Consider the following 9,942-nt stretch of genomic DNA (forward strand, 5'->3'; position numbering starts at 1 on the left):
CAACATATCGGCAGCAACTTGGTTTTTTAACGAAGATATTCTATCGTCGAGGGCGGACATCTCAGAAGTTACTTTAGAGATGTTAGCAGAAACTTTACTTTCCAGAGACGAAATCTCGTTAGAAACTTTGTTTTATAATGAAGCGATGTCGCCGGAAACTTTCGAAATATCGCCAGAAACGTTGTTCTCCAATGATGCGATGTCACCAGAAACTTTGGCTACATCACCAGAAACTTTCGAAATCGACGAGAGGACAGCATCTTCAAATATATAAGTCTCTGGGTCCAGCCCTTCTTCCTGTAAAGCGTTCTTTAGTCGTTGGACTAACTCAGCCTTTTTTCCGATAGAAGCTAATTCTCTATCCTCGAGATGTCTTCTTAAATTCGTCACTGTGAGTTCATAAATCGTAGTCATTTTCGCAATTTATTTTATGTATTCCACTATTCTGACACCATTTGTTATGTTTTTATTAATTCTAATTTATTGTTCTTATTTTAATTTACTAAAACACGATAATTTATATCAATTTATTAAACCACTGTACAACAATTTATTTGACTAATAATTACATAATTTATCTATCGGACGTTACAATTTAAACGCGAACGCGAGCTTCTTTTTTGACTGTTTCCACAATGAAAGATCCATCATATTTATACGAAAACAGCTGTTTCTCGAACCCCATGGTTGTTGACCTGCTTTGCCTCGAATGCACGGGCCTATTTCCGGAACGTTCGAATGGACCGGTTTTTATTACTTGGAATTTCTGCTAGTCGAAGGGTCGTAGAATCTAGAACATATTAGTGAATAAACAACATGTTTACAGGTTTTTAATATGACTCATATTTTTACGTAACAATATGAACAATGGCTTGAATGGCTTTTTTAAATAGCCCAGGAAACTCAGACTTGGGAATACATCCTCTATTTTTGGTTTTCCATTCGGTAAGGGTATTTCGCCACGACTTTTTAAATGGAGCAAAAAAAGCGACGTCTAGCGGCTGTAACAAATGCGTTCCATTTGCAGGCAGTTTCACAAACTGAATGTCATACTTTTCGCAGTTCGACAACATGTATAGACATAAGGCTAGCTAAGTTATCCCCTATGATTACTTTTTTCCCTGGCAATTTTTTAAAATATGGGAGAACAATTTTATCGAACCTGTCTTCGAATGATGGATATAAGTGTACGGATTTGTACATCACATATGGGGCTAAAAGTACACCTTTGCACATCATAACTGATGTGCTGGCTTTGCTCGAATCCATTATTCTTTCTATTCTTAACATCAGAAATAGCTCTCTCCATATTTTCTGAATTGTAATTCATGAAGTTTATACCTACTTTCTTTTTGTACTGTCGCATCATGGTGTCTAGATTCGCCCCACCTGAAGACAAATGAAGCTTTTCTTGTACAGCAGTTTCTTTTTAAGATTTAAAAAAATCCTGAAATTTAACCCATGAAGGACTGGAGTTGCCATATGGCAACACTGGTATTGACGTACGAATCTTATTATTTTGAGGTTATGTTAGTTTGTTTTGTTTCCAAGAACGTGCCGGTCTGCAGAAAATAAGTGATTTGAAGATATACACCTAACAAAAACTTAATTCGTTGGTGTTTGTGAGATTTTATAGTCACCGTTTTTGATAGTTGTAAAAATGGATATAAGATTTGTGTAAGTAGCTCAATTTGTCAATTACTTCTGAATAACTATTACATCTAAGTGGCTAAAGTAACAATTAGGCTCTAATAGAAAGGTCATTTTCTCTCTGTGAATATTTGACAACCCTTGAAAAAAGCGATCTTTTACAATATTTTGTTTTTATTCATTGCGTTGCCATATGGCAACGCTAGTATCTACAGGCATCTTGTTTTTTCAGGTGGGGTTTCTCTCTACAAGAAGCTTTGAACATGGTTTACGAAGATGACGTCAACGTTAGAAATATTTATGTTGAGCCCCCAAATATTGGAGACCTCACTGATGAAGATTCTGGCGAGGAGGATGGGGGAGGATTCATCGACAATCTGTCTAGAAAACAGCTGGAAGCAAATGTTGAGGTGTAAATGTATGGCGAAGAAGCAGACAAGGAGGATGACGACATCGAAGAAGATGCAGTTCAAGCGATGGATATTTCCCAGGAAAGCAGCGGAAGTTTCATCCCACAAACTACCTCTCAAGTGAAGAAAATTGAATACGAGTCCCTAAATTGGATAACGGGTGATTTGGTCGACAATGCCGCTAGTTTCCCAGAATATAGCTACGAACCATTCAATACGTTGACACCTGTCGAGATGTTCGAATTATTTTTCGACGAGGATATAATTAGTTACATTCTCAACCAATGCACGAGTTATGCACTACAGAAGAACTTTCCCGACCCCAAAATTTCCGCAGGAGAAATGAGGTGTTTCTTTGCCATTTTGATTCTATCGGGGTATAATTGGCTCCCGGGAAAAAATTTTTACTGGGATACGAAAGGCGATATGGGTAATGCAATGGTCATGAACGCTATGCGAAGAGATCGGTTCCTTACAATTTGGCGTTTTTTCCACCTTGCAAATAATGAAGCCATCGATGAAAGGGACAAATATTACAAGATCAGACCCTTAGCTGACTATTTACAGAAAAAATATAAAGAATATTACGTCCCTGAAGGCGAATTAAATTACGACGAATCTATGGTGAAATACTTTGGACGCCACTCATGTAAACAGTTCATAAAAGGAAAGCCGATTCGTTTCGGATACAAAGTTTGGTGCCTCAACACTAAAAGTGGGTATCTTGTAAGCTTCAACATGTACAGTTCGTCAAAGTTAGCTCTGTCTTTCAGTTTAAACTCTAGCGATGCGAAAAATAAACAGAGAACGCATTCGGAGTAAAGAAGATAGCAAATGCGTTCGGATTTTAAAATTATTTTATTATGGAACTACGACTGGGGGAGGGTCAATTGAACTCAATAGTTATTGAAATTTAAATTATTAGGAGTAATTATTCCACGTAATATTATGCGATAATGAAAATTATCGATTTTTATTGTTTTTAAAGATGAAATATATTATAAAAGATTGATATTTAGAAATTTTTATTAATAAAATCATTTCAAATTTTGTTTGTTTGTACAGAAGAATAGATTTAAATTTATTTTATTTCATTACGTTACACACATATAAAATACACGTTTGTAGCAAGTCAAAATATATATATATATATATATATATATATATATATATATATATATATATATATATATATATATATATATATATATATATAAACATAATTTAACAACTTGAAAACTAAAGTTCATCTGACTATGGTAATCACCAGTTTTTAAATTTGATTTAAATTTTAAGTAGGAATTTTTTATGAACCCCATTTCTCCTCCTGCATGAACTATTATTAACCTCTGTCCTTTAGAGATAGGCTTACGCAAACGATCGTGAATGTGTCACAAGAGTGGATGTATGTTTCGTCCATGTATACTATAGGACGATTTTCGTTTCTGTACCTCTTAATACTTCGCAAAAAAGCTATCCTTTTTTGTTGGATGTCAGGTTTTTCCATAAGCAATTTTTCTTTGTCTGAGTTTTTCGCCAACGGAAACCAATTTTATGTAATACTCTTCGTAAACTTTCATACGATCCTGTGTAATTAATTTCATTGACAAATTTCCTGTGTATGCCTCTCAACGTAGGAACTTTTTTTTCGTGGACGTGAAAATTTATTACAAATCTCCGAAGAATTTCCTTATCCATATTATCCAACTTAGTTTTGGTCGCACTTTTTTGTCTTTTAATATTAGGTGTATGAAACGAATCACTTTCACCATCTTTAACTGATCTCGTTTCCTTTGAAATTTGCTTTACAGAATCAACACTAACACCCGTTGCGCGCGAAACACGTTCTTGAATTTTCGTTAGTTCTATTATCGGATGTTTAGCCTCCGCTTCTCGTTTCATAAAATATATCACATTTGCTATAATTTCACGAGATTGACCACTCAAAACTTTACGATGAACTTTTGATTTAAATTCCATTGTAGCGGAACCGGATTAATAAGTCCTACACCAGTGTAATTGATATGCGTCTGATCTGTTTGCTTCTGCTAACAAAATGGAACTGAGTATATTCGGGCTACTGACGGATCCTCCCCTCCAAATTTATATTCTTGTCAAAACTCAGAGACATTGCAATTCTTGACGAGCTGTACCAAGGAACCGATCCCAAAGCAAATAATCATTATTATAAAGTTTTTGGAGCATGTGCGGCTCCATTCGTCACAATGCTCGATGAACTGCCCAATGATAAATCAAGATTACCCTACAAATTTTTCTGCGACAATTTATTTACGAGCCTCCACCTTTTGAAACATATAAAGGATCGTGGCTATAGCCTTACCGGAACAATACGGGAAAATCGCATTCCCAAAAACTGCCCTATAGAATCGAAAGCTAATATGCAGAAACGCAAAAGGGGTGATGTAGAGTCGATTCTCGAGAGAGAAACTGGTATTATAGTTGTAAGATGGTTGGATAACAGCGTCGTAAGTGTAGCGTCAACATGTTATGGGGTGGAACCACAATCGCTCGTGAAAAGATATTCACAAGCTGAAAAGAAAATCATCCAGGTTCAAAGTCCATGCCTGATTGGTAAATATAATAATGCAATGGGGGGCACCGACCTAATGGACGAAAATATAAACCGCTTTAGAATAGGAATGAGGGCAAAAAATGGTACTGGAGCTTGATTACCTGGATGCTAGATGCGACTATACAAAATGCGTGGGTGCTACATAAAAAATCCGGCAACAAGTTGACACAGTTAGAGTTTAGGCGTGAAATTGTGCAAGCCTATCTGACCAAATACGGAGTGCCTGCAAAACAAGGTGGCCGACCGTCTAGTTCACTCTCAAGTCGTTCCTTTCATAGAGTATCTGATGATATTAGATACGAGGGAGTTGGGCATTTACTGGAACTAGTACCAAATAAAAAGAAAATTAGGTGTGCAGGTGAAGAATGCAGGTCGATCATGAGAACAAGATGCGCCAAATGTAAAGTAGGTTTGTGCACAAAGTGTAATGTTAAATTTCATACACAGCTATAGAAAGTTTTTTGCCGATTATCTCTCAATTTCATAGAATATTTTTTACTTTTATTTCATTCGGTTAATGTAGCCATAGGAACCTAGCGTTGCCATTTGGCAACAGGCAATATTTTTAGGTTTTAATATATTTAATAATTATTTTTGTCTTTTTCTAAGTAAGTTTTGTCCATTCATAAGAGTTATTTGTATTATTTATGTAAAATAAAGATTTTCGAAAACTTCGTCCTTCATGGGTTAAAGGTTATAAAATACGTACCTATGAGTCAACCAAACGTTACGATGTCACGTACACCACTATATCTCGACTACTAACTCAGACTCTGACCATAGTATAAAAATGAACTGTGGTTAAACTGTGCCATAGGTAAGAAGATTCTAACTCGATGATATCAATCTACTGAAGAAATAAAATATGACCTGGCGGCAACCTCGCTGGTACCGGTTTAGGCTTCAGTAAGTCTCCCTTTCCTTGTCTAAGCATGCAACCATCTGCAACAGTTGGTTGATCAGGCCATGAAGACGAGACCACCTTGGAGTGTAAAGTGTGCAGGGATGTGCAGAGAAGAGCTGACAGTACTGTTGCCAGGTTTACTGTTATTAATGAGAGCTGACACATACACTTTTGAATAAAAATATTAATTAGGCAGTAATATTTTTTCTTTTTTTTATATTTTTCTTTGTGGTATTGAGTTGTTTTGTTTGTGTTGTTCATTACTCAATTTCTCATATTTTCAGTTTTTATTAATAAAACTTGTTTTTGGCAACACTGGTTGACAACTGAACAGCCAAAAACAAAACATCAGCCACTCAGCCAGACAAGGAAAGAGAGAAGTGAGTCTTGTTTTGATGCGACTGCCATATTTTGGTGCCTGTTGGTAAATTTGACATCACTTTTGTTTTTGTGTTTTTTTTTAAAAAGGTGAATTAAAGACCGAACTTTTTAGACTAAGAAAAATGGTGCACTGTTCATATTTTGGTTGTAAAAGTCGCAGTGAGAGAAAAACACCAGGAATAACGTATCATAGGTAAATGTTATAATATTGCAATTAGTTTTCAATCAATTTTACCTGATATTTCAATTTTAAACATAAAAAACAAATTTAAATTAGCATCTTAAGCAAAGGTGAGGTCTAAATAAGTAAATAGGCATGCTAGTTATTAAGTAATTGTTTAAAATTAGTTTTCATTCCCATAATAATGACGGCTTGCCAGTGGTGGCGTGGTGGGTGTGCGTTGAGGGTTAAAATGCCATAAAAAATAAAGTCAATTTCTGAGTATTTTTGCTGTACACTGTAGGCACTGAAAAATTATTTTTACCCTCAAATAATATTTTAAATAACTTATGGCATTACAACGTGTAGATATAAAAGTGGTCATTAAAAGTATTACTAAGTAATTAGTTGAATTCAATAATACATAATATGGTTATGAAAAACTGATAGTTATGTTTTTACAGATTTCCCCTTAAGAATCCAAACAGAATGCATGAATGGGTTAAACAAATGCATATTGTTGACTGGATGCCCACGAAACATACCAGGTTATGTTCTAAACATTTTGAAAACAAATGGTTTTATAAAATTAGTAACAAAATGTGTTTATTAGATGATGCAGTTCCTACAATATTTGAAGAGATTTCAAAATATATACAAATAAAGGTAAAACTTAATAGCAATTAACTCAATGAAGTTTTTTAACCATTTTTGGCATACAATTTTGTTTCTAATCAAAAATGCTGTTAAGTATTAGATCTAAATAACTCTCTAAACATAAATTGTCTTTGTATTTTGAAATTATCTAAAATAAAGTTCAGAACATCTTTTATACAACTTTTAAATTTGACAGTTTGTTGGATCTTGATTAGGGTATATGAACAATATCCCCTTCACTCATATTTTTTAATCTTGATTATTATGACTGTTACAGCTGATATTTTTTGAATCTAATAGCTAATTTCATCCTTGTAGGATATTAAGCGATCTCCTTCAGAAAACAGAGAATATTATACTTCAACCTCCTTAGAAACACCATCAACTTCACAGACAGATGATTGTGAAACTCCACCGAAGAAACCATTGACAAGACAACTATTTGCAGAAAAAGTCAAAAATGAACAGAAAACAAAGCTAATCAAGATATTGCATCAGAAAGTTAGACGATTACAAAAGAGAGTTGTCTCGCTTAAACAAATTATAAAAGATTTAAAAACAAGAAAAGTAATAAATATTTACCGAAATTAAGCAAGTTTTCTATCACATTGTGTTTTCCCCGAAGGGTTATGATTATATTCGAATTGTGTTTGAGACTTGCTTGCCCCATAGGAGCATTATTGGGAAATGGTTTAAAACTATTGATGTCGATTCATGTTTCACTTCTGAATTAGATGAAATGACCATTCGAAAGCATATAGAGTGGGATGGTTAATAGTTCCATGCATATGTAAACTATGGCATCGATTTAGATGATGGCTGTAATTCAATGGCGAAAGAAGCTTTTGTTGTAATGACTGTAAATATTAATGGAACTGGAAGTTACCAGTTGGATTTTATTTTGTTGATGGCTCAAATGGTGAACAAAAAAGCACTATTGTTTTTCAAGCATGAAATTGGTTTTTGATTCTGGAGCCTGTGTTGTGTGTCTGACATTTGATGGTGCTCCCTCAAATGTGTTAATGAGAAATATTTTGGAAGCCAAGAGTAATTTCAAAATGTTAAAAACACATTTCGCACTGGCGAAGCGTCCATGTAATCATTATTACCATGGTAACAGTTAAAAAAATGTCGAAATAAATATTTTATGACTACTGTGAAATAATTTCATTTATATTTTTTATCATTAGAAATATGTGTTAATAGTCATTAAGTAAATTGCCAACTAGACATACGAAAATATTGGCGAGTTTATGTGACTCGGTTGCACGTTACATTGTTACCAATTTTGTTTGTGGATACGCATGTTGATCTGTCGGCTATCAGTCGGGGCCGGCTCGTGTCTGAAATTTTTGAAAGCGAGAGAGCGTGGGCGCGCTCTGGATATTAGTAGGCTTGTTACCATTTTTTGTTTTGGTTACTTACACGATACACAGACTACCGGTATGTTCTTGCGCATGAAAGACGAACGCGTGACGTCATATGGGAACCTTAATTTTCATTCGGCAATGCTAAATCAAGCGGTAATATTGTTCGAATTTTAAAATTATGTACCTATCATCGCTCTTTAAATAAGAAATTTTATTTTATATTCTTTTTACTGCCATTTTCCAATATACATTTTATTTAGACATGAATTTCCATTGAAAAACAAAGATTTTATCTTTTGTCCAATATACATTTACCATAATATATTAAAAAATAAAACAAAATTAATATAAACATTCACTTTACTTTTGGGTCTGTAAAAATGTTTCACATAAAATTGTGTTTATTTATTGTTATTCTAAATTGTTGAAAAAAAATTGGACTAAAAATAAAAACTTAACCCCAAATCAATACAAGTTTTAGATAAAATACTTAGAACCAATTTTTTTACTTGATGACTTTCAAATTTTATTTACACTGTAGAAAAGGGTTCATTTCAAGTTTAACCAGGTCAGGAATCTAAAAATTTAAACTGAGAAAATTTTATTAGACTTTCATATACATACATATATACTATATATATATATATATATATATATATATATATATATATATATATATATATATATATATATATATATATATATATATATATATATATATATATATATATATATATATATATATATATATATATATATATATTGTTATGATATGTAAAATCGAGAAAAATATTGGTTTGTTTAAAAATATTTCAAAGTTCAAAAACATTAAAATAATTCAGATAAGTAGGATAATATCCAACAAACATTTCGAAGAAGGAAAGTTATTAAATTCTTGGATTACCTGTACTAAACAAAATGTAAGCTTTGCATAAATTATTTCTTTGTTATACTTGAGTGACCCGCATAATTTTAAGTGAAATCCAAAGACAATTGAACGGGGTTTTCCAAAATACATTAATGCATTGATTAGAGACAAATAGAAGAGATTTTAGAAAGAGGTTTTTGTTAGTTTTTAAGAATTATAGAAAATATTATTTGTAAATAAGTTTTAGGAAATTTTATAATTATAGGTAAAAATTTGTTTGTTATCGAAATTAAAAAATGGGGGAATTGTGACGAGTTTTGATTGGCGGAGATTGAAAAAGGTGGGATAAGTATGTAGGAAAAAGTTTAGCGAGATTGAGGAGAGAGAAAAGATAATCAGTTGGTTTTCCAAGTCTGTAAGACGAACAGTGATTGTTCTCTGGTGGTTCCCAAGAAGTAGCAAGCAGTAGTGTTGAATGTTAGTGAGTTTTTGTGGAGTTAGTGTATCTGACAGAAGCTGAAGCAGCAAAATATTGTAAGTCATATTTTCCTACTTATATTCCAAGAGTCACTGTTCAGGCCAACGAGAGATTCAGTTTATCGTAAAGAGAAGATATTCCAAGAGTCATTTTTCACTCGGGCCAACGAGAGATTCAGTTTATCGAGAGGAGAAAGGCTATCATAATTTGAATGATTGTTGCTTTTGAAGGAGATCATTAAGGACGATATACTTGCAACAATCTGTTGTAAGATTGCTGATTACATAGGGAGCGGTTGAGAGGAGATAATACAGTCTACAAGGAACAAGGATTTGGACCACTCATCATCAGAGAGAGATATTTTTGTTTTCTGCAGTTTTTTTTTTCTTTTATTGATAACACAATTTTTACACGTAATTTAGAAAGGATATAAATATTTTGATTAGGAGAGTTAGAATAGTTTGGGATTTT

The 9,942-nt window shown here is 33.3% G+C and overlaps 2 long non-coding RNA genes across 2 annotated transcripts; one reads left to right on the plus strand and one right to left on the minus strand.

Moving 5' to 3' along the window:
• Nucleotides 1–369: 369 nt before the first annotated feature.
• On the minus strand, nucleotides 370–5,523 carry LOC140449743 (uncharacterized). Its single transcript, XR_011951876.1, has 3 exons — nucleotides 5,363–5,523; nucleotides 1,346–1,389; nucleotides 370–790 (listed from the first exon to the last, which is right to left on the minus strand). It is a non-coding gene; the product is annotated as an uncharacterized lncRNA (long non-coding RNA).
• A 420-nt stretch (nucleotides 5,524–5,943) lies between these two features.
• On the plus strand, nucleotides 5,944–8,710 carry LOC140449744 (uncharacterized). Its single transcript, XR_011951877.1, has 3 exons — nucleotides 5,944–6,131; nucleotides 6,563–6,764; nucleotides 7,074–8,710. It is a non-coding gene; the product is annotated as an uncharacterized lncRNA (long non-coding RNA).
• Nucleotides 8,711–9,942: the final 1,232 nt, after the last annotated feature.

The sequence above is a fragment of the Diabrotica undecimpunctata genome, chromosome 9 (genome assembly GCF_040954645.1).
Source record: "Diabrotica undecimpunctata isolate CICGRU chromosome 9, icDiaUnde3, whole genome shotgun sequence".
Lineage (NCBI taxonomy): Eukaryota > Metazoa > Arthropoda > Insecta > Coleoptera > Chrysomelidae > Diabrotica > Diabrotica undecimpunctata.